The sequence below is a fragment of the Meleagris gallopavo genome, chromosome 4 (genome assembly GCF_905368555.1).
Source record: "Meleagris gallopavo chromosome 4, MGAL_WU_HG_1.1, whole genome shotgun sequence".
NCBI classification, from domain to species: Eukaryota; Metazoa; Chordata; class Aves; order Galliformes; family Phasianidae; genus Meleagris; species Meleagris gallopavo.
The window spans coordinates 57,755,414-57,774,172 of record NC_139407.1 but is presented as its reverse complement, the minus strand read 5'-3'; the positions used below and the strand labels follow the sequence as shown (position 1 = coordinate 57,774,172).

At 36.1% G+C, this 18,759-nt stretch overlaps 1 long non-coding RNA gene across 2 annotated transcripts; it reads right to left on the bottom strand.

Annotated features, from left to right (window-relative positions):
* Positions 1-422: 422 nt before the first annotated feature.
* LOC104910836 (uncharacterized) lies at positions 423-16,270 on the bottom strand. 2 transcript variants are annotated; one of them, XR_002114558.3, is made up of 7 exons: positions 14,871-16,264; positions 11,461-11,519; positions 10,411-10,500; positions 8,908-9,032; positions 8,686-8,824; positions 5,752-5,940; positions 423-883 (listed from the first exon to the last, which is right to left on the bottom strand). It is a non-coding gene; the product is annotated as an uncharacterized LOC104910836 (long non-coding RNA). The 2 variants fall into 2 exon arrangements; XR_014883222.1 differs by having other exon boundaries at positions 8,908-10,500; positions 14,871-16,270.
* Between the last annotated feature and the right edge of the window lie 2,489 nt (positions 16,271-18,759).

Here is an 18,759-nt window from a genome sequence, read left to right as displayed (position 1 = left end):
TTAGATAGCTGTTTTAATATGGAATTAGTCATACCTAAAGTTACTTAACTGTTGTGTTTACTGTGGCTCAGTAGTGGCAAAACTACAGGATCAGTTTTAGCATTAATTGTAGCTGTAGGCTTTGTCCACAAAAAGCGAGTTTGTTCCATTTCCTTGGATTCAAACCTCAGGTGGGTTCAAAGCCCTTTATGCCCAGGGATCCTTGGTGAATAAACTTAGACCTACCTAGACCTTTGAAGATATGAGAGTTGCATATTTAAATGTTATCAAGAAAGTAAATATTATTATACATTACTCTTTTAAAGATATTTTTGCAATATTTATTCCCTTCTTCCCAACTAAAACCATAACTAAATAGAGAGATACACAGAGACTTTTACTGCATCTTTACAGGAAAATGTCTGGGAATATTTTAGCCCTGATGTCAGTGACATTATCTAGTCAGAAGTTTAGGATTAAGCTCTCCCTTGCAAACACAGTGTCAAAGCGCCTGTTAGAAAACACTGTTGGCATCTGTTAATATCCATCCTTGTCTGAGAATTAATCCAGACACTGCTGGTTGGCCCTATTCAAAACCATGCTAGCAATGATTCAAACAGCATGAAGAATCACATGTACACGTCAAGAAAATTCTCTGGCATTTTTTATTTTACTAATACAGTTGTCTGTGGAGACAGAGGACATAAGCACTTTAGTAAGAGGAGCTAGACTGTACTTGCCTTAGCAAATAGAGCTCTGTGAACCTCTTATCTGCAAAATAACACTCAACTAAATGATACAGATATTGATGAAACTCTTTCTTTAGTCTTTACTGCGGCTCCAGGAGAATAGTTTAAGTGCTCTGCAATCTGTGGGCTTTTCCACCGTACAATGTGAGGAGAATCTATAAAAGAGGAAAAATATGCTGAGAGATGTCCAGTGTAACTGCTTCAATTTCTCTGGGATGGCAATGCACTAATGGTGGAGAAAAGAGAAGGCAGTAGAGAAACAAGTGGAAAACTGTAGTATTTTCTAGACTTTTGCTTCTCTTCAACTTATAAGATCTTCAGAATGGATAAGAGCTGGACTACAGGTGTTATAGAGTGGTTGCAGTGATGATGCTGGAAAGATAAACCGCTGCCAAGCCATTACTGCAGTGATCTGGAGTCTGCATACCCAACTGAGCTGAGCTAATGTGAAATATGTATGTTTTATTCTTTGCTCTTTCCAAGTAAATATCAGCAAACTTAGAACTGGGAGACAGGTTAATGAAATTATTTCCCTGGGAAAAAAGTCATTTGAATCCCTGATGGCTATTTGTTAGAGTCACTAGAAGGAAAGGATGTGTGTGAAGGGAAGGGTGATGGGGGCAAGTTCATATTAAACTCCTTCCTCGGGAGTTATTTAAGAAACCCAGGTCTGATAAGAATATATGCATGTCTGAAGTTATTTTGTGGTTCTTGCTGGATTTCTCGGGGTTTCACTCTAAATGAACGTGAAATGCAGTCAGAACTTGTTTGCAATCAAAACCAACAAGTCCTGCCAACAGGCTGAGCTGCTTAAAACAAACAGCACCCGTTATAGGTTCACAAATATCAGAAGCAGTGGTTTGAAAACTGTTTTGAGAAGTCACAACAGCCATGGTGGCAGCTGAATAAAGATTAAAAAAGTAATGGGGAAAAAATCCATCTGACTGAATTTGTGGAGAAGAATCAGGCAGCAAAACTGAGATATAGTATAAACATAGCCTGTGTATACCATGTTAAAGAATATGTACAATTTAACTCACACCTGAATTTCTTCTGTTTTGAGAGAATTATGTGGCTCTAAATAATAAAGCTCCTTAGAGCCCACAGAACAGAGGATGCAGCCTACATATTAGGGTGTCAGTAAGTATTTATCTCCCAAGCACTGTGTGTTTTTCACAGGCATAGTGCTTATTTTCTGTCTTCTTAATAACACAGGTAATATACCTTTCATTGGATGTGTAGCAGAGCTGAAAAAAAGCAGGTTGTGCATCCAGGCACAGCTCAAGGTAGGAGTGCAAAGGAATGGTTGGGTTGTGTCTGTTATGGAATACTGCTTTAACAGACTGTATTTCTATGATTGCTGCTGCTGGCACTGTGTTGGGGCTTGTTTTTAAATTTACTTTTATTTTTATGGCTTGATACTGGAGAGAGAATATTTGGATATCAAAGGAACAGGAGTAGCCTTCTTCCTCTGTCCTGGTCCTGCTGAATTATTATCTGGCTATTCCTATACTTAACAGATTTCATATCATAATTTTTGTAGGTAGAAATTTTACAAACTCTGGAGAGATTTTGTTTTGGTTGCTGAGAAGTAGCTGCAATTTCATGCAATAATTTTCACTTGTTTTATTTTCTGTGATTCACTGCAGCTTACATTCTCAATATAAATGCATCTCTCTTCAATGAAACACTTTGCTGGTCCATTTAAAATGGAGAAAGAAAGGAATGCAAAGAGATTTGTCATAAACTGAGAATGTGAAGTCTTTGGGCTGTAGTTTTGCCTGGACTCAGGTTAATTTAAAAATGAAGTATGCTTTGGCTTATGATAGAAGGTTGAGCAAAGATCAGAGTGAAAGGGTCTTGTTGGATTCAGATGCACTTTTCTAAGTAGTTCTCAGTGCAGTTTGTGTGTGTACATATACTATTTGCACAGCACTAAGGCATGCCTGAACTTAATAGCCGTTCTGGAACTGGGGAGTAGACTTTGGACCTTGACTTCAGCTGAATTCCTATTAATCCTCATTTCTGAATAACCTCAAATCTATGGTCTTTACTTGCAAATAGTTGCTTCTTTTGTAGGTCCGTTTTCTTAAAGTTACATTTAGAAGGAAAAAGGTGTACAGCTGTTGATATCTATGGTACTCTTCTATTGGAGTCATTGATTTTATTTGAAATTAACAAAGTATCTGGACACAATGAGAACTCTCATGAAGTGGGTTAACTTTAGAGACAGGGATTCTAAGGACAGTTGAGGGAGAAGATGTGTACTCTCTGAATTACTTCCTCTGTTAGTTCTCCAGTCTACTGAAATTCGTGGGTCTCATAAAATGAAGTACACTACACTGAGTGCCTTCCCTGTAGTCTGTGGGGCTGTTCAGTATAAATAAAGGCAAGTGTGTAACTCATGAGCAATTACAGCAGTGAAGGTGAGAGTGGAACTGTAAATAATTGAAGTAAATAAGAAGGGAGAATGCTCTTGAGCTTTTCTCACCTAACAACACAAGTGAAGGGCAAGGGTAAAGCAGTTTGCACTACAGGAAACATTAACTTATTCATTGAGAAGCAAAAGCAAGTGAAAGGGCACCTTTCACATCAGTATTTGAAACAGTTTGTAATAGCATTTTTAATGAGGATGAGGCTTCAGCAGAAAGAAGGGTTCATCTTGAGAAATCATCACACAGGATTGCCTGGCTTATCACACAGCACAATGACAGTTCGTCAGACAGGAGGTACGCTTGCATGACTCCTTGCAGAGATGCAGGCACTGGAGCCAGGAACAGCTCTTTGTCACTGCACTGCATGTCACTTCCTCTCTTTAACAGGTTGATCTTAGCAGGAGATAGTGTTTGCCCATCTAAAATAGGACTGCTATTTTGGGCAGCACTTAGACTCTCACCTGGGTCAGGTAGCTGTATCCTAACTCATCCTGCCACCTCTAATGTGATCCTGCCAATGTCTTTCAATGAGATCCAGGAGAGCTTTGTCATTGTATCTGAGCTCTGAGCTGTCTATAAAATGTGGCCAATATAATTTACCCATTGTAGTCAATCATTCCAGGTGTTTAAGTATTATCTAAATATTGTTAATGGCTGAGTACAAAATATATATATGTAAATATGAATGAAAATAATCTGATAAATACCAGTTCCTGTTCTGGTAGAGGCTTCAAATTTCACTACTGTGAATCTGTGTTTGAAAACTATTGTTTGCATTCCTGTGTGAGTCAGATTTGAGCAAGGCTGAAGGCTTGGCTCAGGAGTTTATTGCCACATGCGTAAAAAAGAAAGGATGTTAGGAGAAAGGGATTTTGTGAGTGGGGAAGATGACTATCTAAACATCACGTCAAACGATGTTTCAGAACTTCCTAAGCTGTAGCATCTTAGTCACTAGTGGACTTTGAGGCAGTTATAGATATCTCAGAAATAATAATTAAAGAAAAATATAAATTAGAACCATCAAAAACCTATGCTATTGCTTTTAGAGTATTGTCGAGGAAAAATTGATCACAGTGATCTGTGAGAAATTTGCTGTGGCCTGTGAAGAACTCTGAAATTTCCCACTGCAGAGCTGGCCCCTTATTTAAAATTTCTGGTCCTCCGTCACCACTGCTTCAAATAGTAGACTGGAATGTAAAGTAATTACTGGAATGAGTATTATGGAAGTAATGTGCTGAAGAAAATTCTTCTGAACAAGAAACAGTTAAAGTTTTCCCTGAAGTGCAGAGATTTTCATCTCTATGTTCTTTTTTCACATCTGATTTAATTGTGGATGATTTAGTTATGTATTCAAATGCCCAAATCTTAAATATTTTGTTAAGACAAGATAGCTGGCTCCAGTCATACTGTGTGGAGAAGAGCTCAGCTGTTTAATTAAATGCACTATTAAAAAGTGTCCAGGGAATCCTTTGGATTGGCAAAATATTTGTCCCAAAACTATCTAAGAATATGACAAAGTAATGAGCTCACATGATATGATAATTTGGATTCTGCAGTTTAATTTGCTTGTAGACTGATAGAAAATATTTCCAATGAAAAGACATACTGATATATAGGTATATTTATTTTATATTTATGTTTTATAAAACAGTGTGAGGACTGCATGCTCCAGTCCATATCTCAACTTGGAAGATGTGTGGGACAGTAATAATACAATCCAGAGTTTGTACAGTGATGGCCTAGGATGATAATCTTATGAGAAAGAACTAACAGAGCTTGCCTACCTTGACAGAAAATTAAGACTGAAAGAGTGTATGACCATACATATTTCAGGATTAGAGGTGGAGGTAAATGCAGAAAGGGAAATGAGTTACTTAGGGGTAAATTTTGAAATAAAAACAAATGGTCTGAGTGGTTGTGAATGCTTATTTAGCCCAGGGGGAAAAAAAAGAAAAAAAGAAAAAAAAGAAAAAGAAAAAAAAATATTTGTAACTATCAGAAAGTCTTTGAACTGGATCTTAATAGAAATAATAAGGGACAAGAATATATAATTATTTTTGAAAATAGGTAGTTATGAGATGGATTATAAGATGTGGGTACTTAGGAACTGAGGGAATGGACCTGAAATATGAGAACATGACTGTTTCTCTTTTGGTGCTTCAGCTTCATTAAATGGTTTGTCTGGAAACCAAGAAATGGGAGGAACTTCTGTGGCTGCTCAACAGAGCATCTGTTTAAAGCATTTAAGCAGCCATTTAAAATAGTGTATCTTTGCGGTACTATCCTAATTCACAATGGATAAGAATCTGGCTATAGGTGTCACATTTGATTATTGAAAATAAATAAAATATTCAGTTGAGAAGCTTCAACTTGCAAAGACCTCAGTGCAAGTAGTTCCCTGGCAACAAAGGACATCCTTATGTAGTGCTGCTAACACTGAGTGAGGATGCTATCACTAAGCCAAAATCAATTACAATCAGAGAAACTAACACTTGATGCATAGACTTTGTTATAAGAAAAATAGCACTTCTTTCTTTCTGCTGTAGAAGAAAACTCAACTCCTAGGAAATCAGTAGATATTTACTAACCTTCTGAATGACTTTTGTTTGTTGTAATTCCTTCTTAAAGCTGAAGATTTTTCTTTCAGTAAGTAGTTTTTGTGCTTGCATTTACTGCAAAAAGTGAGAAAAGTGGATTTTCAGCTCAGTGGCCTGATGAATAAATACATTGCACAGAAATTCTGTCTTTCCAGTTTCCTCAAGTTCTCTCCTCTTCAGCTGAAAAACAAGCAAACAAATTTCTTGGCTGTGATCATATGGATATGACTTTGCTAGTAGGTATTAGGAATTTTTCATGAGTGCTGAAAACCATCATGCAAGCATGTGACTTCACAGAATGCAGACTCATAAACGTGTTCGAATTGTAGTATAGAAATCACGTGAATCAAAAACTCAGTTGTATCCCTTGTCTAATTTTGAAGTTATTGGATCTTTTGTTTTAAAACTTTTGCACAGGACTTCTAACACAACTAAAAAAAGTAAAAGCAACTGTATATTTAAAAAGTGTAATTTCTTTTCAGGTTCTCTGTGATTAAAAACCTGCTCTTACTGAAATACTGCTGCACAGTTTATTCTGATTCAGTTTCTGTGTTCTTTTATTTTTTAGCTAAAGTTTTGAAACAACCAAGTACCAATAAGTTATTTACTTTAGAGCACGTGAATTAAATTTTCTGTGTCTTACATTCACATCTGTCACTACTTCAAGCTTTTCATTTTTGGCCCACATGCCAAGAGGAAGAGGTTCGTTCAACTTGCATTTTGTGTGCTCTTAAAGTTTACAGATCCAGTGCAGGTCAGGAATCGTAAGCATTTATCATTTCCTATACAACTTCAAGAAAGAGTGCAGTATTTTTATGGAGTGTTGATCATGCAGTGAACTTTCCAGTTTGCATCAAATCAGATTAGCCCATAGTGTTTCATTAGATTTCAATCTGTTTTTTTTTTTTTTTTTTTTTTTTTTTTTGCGTAATGAAAAGGAAATAAAATTGCTCAATGAAATATGTGGTAGTGTGTCTGAATAAAAAGGACCATGACCAAATTCATATCTAACTTAATTCCACTGACATCTTTAGACTCATGCTTGGATGAATGAATGAATTCTGCTTGTTCACTGTAGCTTGTCACTATTTTGCATATTAATATTAATGGCATTGCCACAATATTTTGCTTTGTCTTCTTGTATTAGAACTCTGCACTCAAAGAATAAAATATTAGTATTAGTGGATAAACAACTGAGACAAGCATGTGTATGTACCCGATGTACACAGAAAATGTAATTTCACTATGATTGCTTTGGGAAAATCTTATAAATGTAAAAGTCAGGATTTCCTTATTTAATTGAGTTCCTGGCTTACTATGTGAAAACATTTTTTTAAAAGTTGTAATGTTTACTACAGAATCAACTTAGATCTGCAGATTTGAGGCAATTAAGAATGCAAAAAATGAATGTTGTGATAAGATTTATATTTTGACTTTTTTTTTTTCTGAAATGAGTTTTAGTGACTTAATTTTTTCTCTCTTCTACATAAAAATGAGTTCTAGCGGTTTTTTTTCCCCTTTTACTTTAAAACAGAGTCTTTTACTTTCTCAAAGTTAAATGAACAATTTTGATTAAAAAAAAATAAAAATCTGTGCTGCTCACACTGTGAGCTCTGCCAAGTAATGTCATTCATAGTTCGATTGCGTGGAGGACGGGAAAGAATAGCATCTTCTAGTTGGATTGACTGGAGGGCGAGGGGTGAGCTCTATGCTCTATCCTGCCTTTCTGGAATCATTACCCATGCTGATAGCATTTTATACTCTTTGCACAGGAGTAAATGGAAGGCAATGAATAATCTGGCCAGTTTCCTATAGGCTTAAATCAATACTGGAGTCAGATGGACTATGAAACCCTCTCTAATGGGTATTGTTCTTGTGCAGCTAGCACACTGTCGCCATTTCCATTCACAAGTTGGATAATGGTCTGTGCCATTAATACTCTCCATTTCCTCCTAAACCATTTTTTGAACTTTCTTTCTTCAGGTTAATTCCAGGCCCATGTGAAGCAATTTAGTTGCAGCAGCTTACTGGTTAGCTGACAGCTACCTGGTCCAAAGTCTCTGTAAATGCTGCCTTCTACAAATACAAATTACACTGTGTCAGTGAAATACACTTCTTAGTTTGAAGATTCCTTCTTAGTAGAAATTTTATCATTTTTTCTTCTATCAAATTAATTAAAAGGCTGGCAAAAGACCAAGGTAATTTATGAGCGTAAAGAAGCAATGCCATTTTTTTAATTGAGCAACAAAGATACTTTTATAAAGCCATATGTATTATGCCATCCTGCTTGTGAAAAGGGTGTGATAGTACAGAATGATTTATCATGGAGAAACCAGTGTATTGTCATCCTTTTCCCAAGAGGATTCTTGTATGATTTGTGCAATACTGCATTCAGAACCAAACTACTACTATTTATTTTCCTGTATCTAATCTGATGATTGAATGAATAACCATCACATGAACAAAGGGCAATCTGTTTGCTTTATAGCAACTCAGTTTCAGGCAGTTATGAAACAATGAAAAGTAACACCTAACAAGAACGCTAAACTAATACGTCAAGCTAAAGGTTTTGAGCAATGTGTGAGACAGAAAAAGTAAACTCTAGATTGCACATCATTTCCTATTGTGAAGTTGAGTATCATTTGCTTAGTAGTGATGAATCATGAGACTCTGAAGTTGTATGCACCTGAGACATACAATGCTTACACAAACTTTCTGAACTCCAATTAAATGTGGCGCAAGTATTTTCTCCTTCACTCTTCTCTGTGTGCCTGCTCTGGTCCTTGTTTGCTTGCAAACACAGCTCGCGCTTTGTCATCAATGGGCTCTAGTTTCATGAAATAATACAGAGTCCATTTCAAATTACTGTTGTTTCTCTCTCTTAGGAAAAAATACTTAATAGCTACCCATACTGTATATTCTTACTTCTTTTTTAATGGAGTGATTGTCAGTTTATTACTGACATCTTGTTGGTCTTGCAGTCTCCTTTTAGCGTTGTTCTATCCTCTATTCTTCATGTGAAGTATTACAGTGCTCTTTTCCATTCCTTCCACCATTTCAATGTCTAAAAATAATCAGCCATAAAAGTAGCTATTGAGCTTTATTGTTACCAGCACAGTGAGATTAATAGTGGTAAATATACTGTACCTCACTAAAAGGGTGCCTTAAATTGTTTGACACATCTCAGTGCAATCAGGGAGTTCTGAGAAACCCCAGTGTTTCCTGTTACTCCTTCCAGAGTAGTATGGGTCTGCATTGATTTTTCCAGTAGCCTGTGCCAGACAGGAACAATTTAGCTCGTAAGGAGGTAATAAAATAATCTTTACAAGCAATGAATATACTGAAGTGGGTCAGAAACTGGATTTGTTTTGGTAAGGAAGAGATCTGGTAATTAGTGCTTTCCAGGGAAATTCTAAATTAAAAAAAAAAAAAAAGAAAGAAAAAGAAAGAAAAAACAGTTTTATTTGGGACAACTGAAGGATTTCATTTTCACATATCGCCTGCCTTCCTTTCAAGAAGGTAAAACTTATTGTTTTAATAGGATTAAAACATTTCAATTCAACCTTTTTGTTTGCTTAAGAATGATTTTTCTATGGAATACAATACAGTCTAGGTTAAATTAATAATGAAATCAGCATGAAATGCTTTTAACATTATCAGAATTAAATAATGTCCAATTTCTAGTTTGATTTGAGAAAGTTGAAACGATTTTTTTTTTTAATTTTTATTTTTCAATTTCATCCTGCTAAACTTGTCCTTGAAACAAATTTTCAGAATAGTAGTAGCTCTTACAGTGTAATTAATTTTCCTTTAAATGGCTATGATCAATGCTGGAAATTAGCCAAGAAACCTAGGTTTTGAAATAAAGCTTCTAGTTTCCAGGCTACTCCAATTTTTTTCCCTTTGGTGCAATATTAGTAAATTAGGTGCACATACCATCATAATCTATTTTGCTTCCAACCTTTGCTTCTGGAAAAGTACATAGAAAAATAGCACGCATGACCTAGGCTTATATCTTCAATGCTCCAGTGGCTCTGGGAATATCTGCTCTGTTTCATTTTATTGCCTTACTGTGAAGAGGGCAATGCATCAAAATTGCCACCAAGTGAAGAATTTGTGTTTTGTTTCAGAGATTCTTTTTCTTTTTCCTGTTTGTGAGGGGTCATTGTGTCTAAAAATAATTGCAGGGTGTTTTAAAATGGAAACTGATAAGTGAAAAGCATTCAGGTGAACAATTAATTTCATATGAAAATACGAACACGGGAACATCTTCAGTCATTAACAAATAAGAGCAATAACTCCTTCTGTTTTCGTAAGATATGGTTAAGGCTAGTTTTACTGACAGTGATAGCTTATTATTACAGTATACTTGTGACTTATCTCTTCATGTGCTCCTCGAATTGTATGCATTCCTCTGCTTATTTAGATAACTAAAATCTGTGCTGCTTGTGTAATTGTCATGGCATTGAAAAGAAGCTAGTGAGTCGGTCAGAAACTTGAGAATTCTCACTGTGAAGCTTGGACAGATCCCTAATAAATTTTGAGATTTTTTTTTTTTTAATGCTAATAAAAGCTCTTGTAAATGCCATGCCCAGAAAATCATGTATAAAGTCCCCCAGTAATGAAGAAAAGTGTGTGTAATATCAGTACCTTCTCCAGGTCTTATACTTTGTTAAAGCTTGCAAGTGTCCAATGCACCTGAGAGAATCAATGCAGCTGTCTTCTGAGATGCTTCAGAGGCTTGTAAGGGAGGGAGGGAAAATAGCATAGGTGAAAGTATGTACTTTCTACAGATTGTTGATTGCTGGTCCTGGGTCCTTGGGTCATGCCTATTGTATGTAGCTAATCCTGCTCCTTAGGAATCATTTCCTTGGCTCCTTTAATGAACTCTAATGTAGCGGAACTTCTATGTTGTTTTGTTGGTGTGTTTTGTTTGTTTGTAAAAGAAATATTTTATGGGTCCTGTATTAAAAGGATGAATAGGGCTTGTAATTTAGTTAAGTAGCTTGAGACCCAATTACTGTTACACTTTATTGTTTTTTCACTCACATTTTCCTGTTATTGTGATTTATTATTAGTCACATGTTGTTAGAGTACACTAAAGAGCTCAATTCATCAGTTAAAATGAAAAAAAAAATAAATGGTAGTGCCTTTTAGGAATGGGGAATATTGTAAGACAAGGTATGTGTGGAAGGTAGCTCTCCTACAAACACATGTCCGTTATTACTGGTAGGTTTTTTTTTTTTTTTTTCCATTTCAACAGAAACTCCTTCCATAGCACAAAGCCTTTACAATGAATTTAGATGTGGAAGTGGCTAAGCAAAAATATGTTATCAATGTTTAGTCTATATTAATCAACTCATTCTTTAAAGTAGCTTACAGTTCATAATGTAGATGCCAAATGCTCAGATAAAGATCCAAGCTTCAGCTGGTATGTGTAGACATGATTATACTTCATATACTGAATATGCATCATTTTACTTCAACAGGGGCCTGGTTCAAACACCTGCAGGCGGAATGGATCACGCAGAAGAGATGGAAGAAAAAGCAACGGTTTTCTATGAGGCATTTTCCAGTAGTATTGCAGTCTGAGACCTGTGAAGCCATCTACTGGTAAGTTTTTTTCTGCATTAACCTTGTCTGTGCTATTCTTGCTCTTTCATAGTCTTACAAAATGCTATTGTTCTATTGTTGACTTACCCAAGTTGCAAGATCAAGAAGGACCTAGGCCATCAAGAATTTCTGTAGTACTGATGTCCCTTCCAAGGAAAAGAGTGAACTTCATCAGAATACTTCAGAGCAACAAGGAATTACATTCAAGTAAATTTTTTTTTCATGCTCATGCCCTGCTGAGTTAAGTGGAATTGATTCACAGGTAGCTGGTGGTGCATGACAGTAAAGTCTATTACACTGCTCAGTGCAAATAATAGAAATGATAATGAAAGAATTGATGTCTCTTTTAATTATTGGATCACCTCTAAAATTTTGCAGATGTTTTGTCAAGACTTACAATGAATTGACTGTGTAGGAGCAAGTTACAATAAAAGGTACGGGACACAGGAGTTTAGAAACACATCTCACAATAAACTTCAAGTTACTGTGAACTTCTGGGCATCACTTTCAAAGTCCCCATACATTGCTGTGACTACTTATGAAAACTTCCCTTATCTTCAGAACTGAAGTGTGAAAAGACTGATTGCCAAAAGGAGCCTTTCCTTAGCTTTATTTCTCAAAGGTTGTATGTAATACCAGTGCTTTAGTGCTTTTTAAAGCTATTCTAACATCTTAATGCCTTTTTCATGTTTTTTAATGAATAAACATTTATGTGTGCAAGTGTGCACATGCACTGTGAGGTCATGCGTAGGCTTTTTGGTTTCGTTCTAGGGTAATTCATTAATCAACTGAAAATAAATAATTAGCCTGGAAAACAGGCATTTCTTGCAAGAAGCCAAAGTGAATTTTTCTGATCAATGAAGAACTCACAGAAGCCTTTGAGAAATAATAATATAAATTTTAAAACAGAAACAGAAAAATGATAGAAAATATTTTTTTAATCTTGCAAATAAATGAATGAAATCAGTACTTACTACCTTCATCAAACAGCTACTTCTGAAAGTTCAGGTATTCTACTGTTAAAATGTAGACTTGAATGGCCATGTAAAGCAAATTTAACTGATAGAAAAGGAAGTAGCTCCATTGATGTCAGGTAGCTATCTCATGGTTCAGAAGTTATACATTACAAATAATTCTCTTTTCCTGTCATAGAAGATGTTAAAGAATCTCTGGTCAAAAATCTCTGTCAGCTGACTGTTTTTTAGCCCATTGTTTTGTCTCATCTTTGGCCTGTGATTCTGGAAAGGAATTTTGTTAAAGGGATCATTACATGGTATCATAAAGGAAAAGGTTATTTTTATTTATTTTAAATGTTACTCCAAAATATTTCTTAGTTGCTGAGAGAATTTACTTCTGTAATCTGACTAGTTCCTGACGTGCTTGGGAAGTGCCTGTTGATGTTGAGCTGACGTTGCTGAAGCAAAGAGCCAAGGTGTGGTGGAAAGGCCTATGCTGGGCTGCTGCCAGAAACAATACAGCTGTATTACCATGACATTCTGTACAGTTTAATTAGCTCTGTTGAGAAGAAAGTATCATACTGTGCTAGCACGGCTACCTTTGTTCTGGCTTAGGTACCTTTAGATAAGCATGGTATCTTAGAGTACATTGAGGCAAAATGACTCATTCGACAGTGCTAATCATTTCTGGCAAGTTCTGGTCAATGTTAATCAGCAACATGTAGCAGATGCTCTGTGATGGAATCTTTGTGCTCTTACTTGTATCCACCTGCTCAGGGGAAAACAGCTGACCTGGAAAGTCTGCTCCCTGCTCTGTGAGTGCACATATGGAGCAATGCTCTGAGCTGCTTGTTTCTCAGCTAGAAGGTGTCCAAAAGCAATGTAACTCTGTCTCATGAGATGTTAGAAAAGAACAGGCTAAGTGTAAAACCACTAATTCAAATGGCATCTCACTGGACTGACATTGCTCTCTTGCTCTGGACAACTGAAATACTGCAGGTTTGGGTGTATATATATATATACACTATGTATACTATATGGGAAGTACTGACTCATTTGTGTCCTTTCTGGCATTTTTCTGTGTTGGTCTTTCTACTATCAGTAGGACCATTGCAGCCATTTAAATATTTGACTTGATTTTGGCCACAAGTACTATAGAAACCAAAGGGAGAGATTGTACACTTGTCTCTAGTGTTTGCCTGGTGAAGCTCATTAAGCATTTATCTGCAAGTCTGTACATATAATCTTGATCTGAGGACCAAATCTGCAATGTCAGAAGAGGTCAGTAATATTTATGTAGGGGAGAAAGCAACACTTGGCCAGGCACAGTTAGACAGTGAATTCTGATTATAAAATGTTAACTGCTAATTGGGTGTAATGAAACAAATGCCTAAGAGAAGATACCCTCACCAAACAAGTTAATCAAGAGGCCAATCATTCTTGGCAGGGAAGTTCTGAGTATGTTAATACTCATGTAAAACAGCCGTAGGGAAATGAATCATACAACTGAAGGTTGTTTGAAAATGTCTGTCACTGGGTGTGCTACTCTGAGGCAGCTTTGTGTGCAGCACAGTGAGCTAAATTAATTTCAAGTTACTAAAGCGAGAGGAAATTTTTGAATAATCATCACTATATGGTGACCTAGATGACAATCAGAAGTTTAAATACAAGGAAGGCTTTTTTGCATTTGAGGGAAAAAAGTGTATACTGCATATTGTTTTCCCGGACTAATGATATTGGGTAGACTTTGAGAGAAGGGTGTGGGCAGGAAGAATATGTGGACTTTTGAGGAGTCAGGATTTTTTCTCATAGCTTCACAATCTGTACAGTCAGGGACAATGAGAGATCAACAGTGAAAGAGGTTCAATGCACATTATAGTTGTTCAGATTGACCTGGCAGTGCAGATGTACTCCTGAATCTGCAAGCTGAGGAAATGCAAATGAAATCTGTGAATTTTCTGCTTTGAATTTATGATACTAGTAACATCTAATTGCAATATTTTTCATATAAAAATATTTGCATCTAGTATGGCTATCTGAAGGGGAAACTTGGATATGTCACTTCTTGTCATTCTGTTCATGTGAATAGATATCTCACTGAGGCTGTGTCTTAAGTATACAGATAAAAATTCTTTAAACATTGGAATAATGGAGAAGTGAGAGCGATTTCACAAGCTGAGACATGAGGGAGCAGCTGTGACTCTTTTGTGAACTCTATTTGAACTGACATCACACAATTTAGTAAATTTAAGAAAACACTTATCAAAAACAGCAACTAGAAATGGCAGAATACTGTTTTTGAAGATTTTGGTGCTTTTTACTATCAGTATTGCTGTAGGGTTGGGAGGTAACCAGTATACTGAAAAAAGGCATCTGGTTAATTCAAATAACAGCAGAAATTGACAGTAATGAAAAGCAGAGAATCAAAGTGCTCCAAAAGGATTTACATCACTGAATCTAAAGAATCTAACCAAAAGCTTTCAAAGTGCTTCCCTCATTAGTAAAAACATTGTTAGAAGTCTTTGAGCTGTCAATACATACCTTTCCTCCTGAGCCATGTCCTCTGTTTTCCCAGTGACATAAATAATTCCACTTGCTGGGTTTTTGCTGTGTTCCATTTTCTGCTTTCTCAGAAGTGGCTGCTCCTTCCCCTCCCAGCCTTTGTTATTTATGGAGATTGATCATGTTTATTCCTTACATTTAACTTAATGACACTGGCACACTTAACCTGTGAACTGAGTCTATTTTGGCTGGGTGATAATTTTGTGGAAGCTGTCATTACAGAGTCACAGTAGATAGGACAGCTAATCAGTACTACACTGCCATAGCTGTTGAAGACAAACGGGGAGTCCTTGCTGTTCCCTTTGCCTCTCAGGGAGGAAAGATGCCACTTCCATACTCAGACAAAGTTATTCCATGGATTCTCATTTTCTCATACTTTAATGTTATGTTGGGAAATGTTGATGTTACCCGGTTGCAATCCCTTACATTTTAGTTTAAGTTGTTGAGTCATGCTTTTGTCCAAACATGTCTAAAGCTTTTGTCTAGATGCACACTGGGTAATTCCATCAAATTTCTTATTTCCTACAAGCCCATCGAGTGCAGCTGCTCCTTAATCGTCCACATTTAATATGTCTGAATTGTCACTCAGGGAAACAGTGTCCTTCAAGAGATGAATTTAAAATTTTCAGTTACCTCAGGAAAACTTCAAGCTCAGCAAGGTTCACATCTGACACCTTCAAGAGCCTGTCACATCCCTGCCTGACTGGGAGCCCGGGATGTAATTTATTTGACTAAAATAACTGAGGAAGCTATTGAGAGAGAAGATTTCTCTCAGTTGTGAACAGGCTAAATAAAACCCTAAAATTTTTGACAGTCCAATAGCTGTGTGGATAATTATAACATTAGCCTTGCTAACATCTACGTACTGTTAGTCACTGACTTTGAAGGGGTCAGCTTTCACCTAGTATCTGCAAAGACCTTTTAAACTAACACTGTGTTTAGTCTGCTTATTCAATACAGATCCTGGGAAAAGTGTACTGTAATAATGTGTCTGTAGTTGACTTCATCCAGAAAACAAATGGTTTTCCATGAATCCACATGGTTGTTAGCAAAATTCATTGTTGGCTGAATTACTGTATACAGTGACTGTGATAACACATGCTACAAATTGTCATTTGTAATCATCACTGTTTCAACTGATTGTCTGCTTCTGGCTCATGTGCTAAAAGAGAGTGAGGAAAAAGAAATCATGTGCTGTCTTGCTTTAACCTTAGAAGGACAGGATGGTGCCATCAAGCAGTTACAAGGGCTTAACTTCTTTCCTACTGCAAGAAATTTTTGCAAGTTCAAAGCCTACTAATGCATGAGTAAAAAAAATAAATCCGTACAGAATTATAAAACAGCAAAATAATTAACCAATATCTCTTCAAGGAATATGAAGAATTGACATTTGTCTACACATATGTATTTCTCAAAATTAGAACAACATATTTAATTCTTAGTATATATAAAGAAAACTATCTTTATTGTGGATTTTGATGCATTAATGAAAGAAAAGTAATATATCAGGAAAAGAATGGTTATCCACTGCTAGCATCTGCTTTTTTTTTTTTTTTTTTTTTTTTTTTTTTTTTTTAACATATCCCCTCCTTTTCTTTGGGCAGCTCTTCTCTTACAATGCTTCAGTGTAACTACACTGAAGCTTTTTTTTTTTAAAAAGAGCTAGAAACTCTTAATCTGTTAGAGGGGATGTTGCCAACACTACTCACTACTCTGAGGAGCTCTGAGGAGAAATACTACAGTTATGTCTCTTCCCTTCTCTAGTCACAAATGTATACAGGTGAGTGTGACCTGCAGGACATGAGATGGGGACCCTTACATGCAGAAGATAGTCCCTAATTTATACAGGTGTATCTATTCATGTAATAGATATAAATTTATTGAAAGAAAATACCATATTTTATAAAAAGTTTGATATTTTATAATACAAAATTAATACAAAAAATAAAAATAAAAAATCAGTGCTGTTTACCAGTCTGTAGATAATCCCAAATTCAATTCATATCTTAGGTTGTTTATATCCTGCAGTGTAAACATATTAATCAAAAAAAATGCAGTTATGCTGCAAAGCTATGTTTTTGGCAGTGTATAACTCTGCTATATTTAAAGTGTTTGGGCAAACATTTGTCATGCTGAATGTTTGACTCAGGAAATTAGTTTTTTTTTAATGGTTTAGCCAATTCTAAGAATGAAGTTAAAGGAAAAACTGTTTCATCTCTACTTCAGACTCTAAAAATATTTGGAACTTGTTTGTTAAAAAGTTTGAGGGCTGTCAATCAATTTAATTATTCAGTTTATTTGTCATAGTAGTTGACAGATGTGTTCAGAATTTGTGAAAATATATCTTGTTTTTGCCAACTTACAAGAATCTAAAAATAGTCTGGTTTCTTTCACATTGAGTAGAGTCCAGAACAGTTAGACTGTTGACTAGAAGACTTGCCTTGTTCTAAGCATACTTTAAGCTCATACAATTCATGCATGGTGACTGGATAGGCTCTGTAACCTCTCTGGACCAGAAAATAATTTTCTGGAGGACTAAAACAGTATTTCTCTTACAGTGATTTCTCTTTGTTCACCTGGATTACTGTACTGATAGGCATAAGGCCTCTAAAGTTTGATTTTTACCTCAAATTTTCCATCAATTATTGCTCAGTAGACTGCAGACAACATTGCTGTTTCATCTTGTATTTATTACTGTTAGCATTCCTGGAAAGGTGGGATTTCTGAAGACAGTTAATGCCCAATAATTTTGAGAGGGAATTACACCTGGACCTGTGAGCCCATCTGTTGCTTATGCACTCACTGCACTAACTTCAAAAACAGATCTGAAATGTTAGTGACCAGCACAAACAAGCTATGGAGGAAAACAAAAATACCACATCTGCTGCAATTACTAGGGCAATGCTACCTACTTAGTGAAGTAACAAGCAAAGAAGGTCAGTGTTTTCCCATTGCCGTGCAAACAAGAATGGGCACAGAAGCACAAGCACTCTAAAGAAGCACCAGCATTTCTTGTGCTTCTTGTGTGAAGCAGATCTTTTAGAAGTGATCATGTCATGAAATGCTGTATTGTAAAATATGTGAATAAGTTAGTGCAAAGCCCCCAGATTGTATTGTGTCGCAGTATTTGGCTGCATAAACTTTGTCTTTACTGCTTTACATCAGTCATATCTTGGGGCCTTTGTTTCTCTGTGAGTGTAATGCAAATAGTAAAATGCTCCATTTTTTTTAGATGCATTGAAACATTACATGCCACAGTCTTTAATTTGCATTAGCCATAATTTCTTGGGAAAATCAAAGAATGTTTTTATGATAACACTTATTTGTGTATTTGCTTTATATTTAGGTCTTTATCAGTTTTCCAGAATTGAATTTTCTCTGTTACTCTGAAAGCATTTGCAGTACACAATAAATCCTTTTGTTGCATAAGAAGTAGAGAATTTTTCAGAGATAAAGGTGAATAAGTCTTCAGGTTGTCCATGCTGATAATCACATTGTTGGCCCCTGTGTAAGTAGAAATACTCTTTGTAAGCCTTCTGATTTAACAGCCACAGTTCAGCAAATTCTCTGAGGGTGCCTAAAGGTTCTTTGAAGAACTTTCTCTTAGACTTCTGTTTTGATCCCAAAGTGCCAGATACAGTTTGTTTCCACGGCTTGTGCATTCTAAACTTTTCACTTACTTTAATGGATTTGCTCTATGACCAAACCCATGTGTTTTGGGGTCTCATTCTCTGCCACTGAAGTCAATGAAAGATATTGACTGCAGGCTGGGTGGCATGCTTAAGGCAAGTTGGACTCTTGTCTTTGCATGGAACCGTCCAAAAAAAAAAAAAGCCCAGATCTTTGAGGCTAAGCATGAATGTGGCAG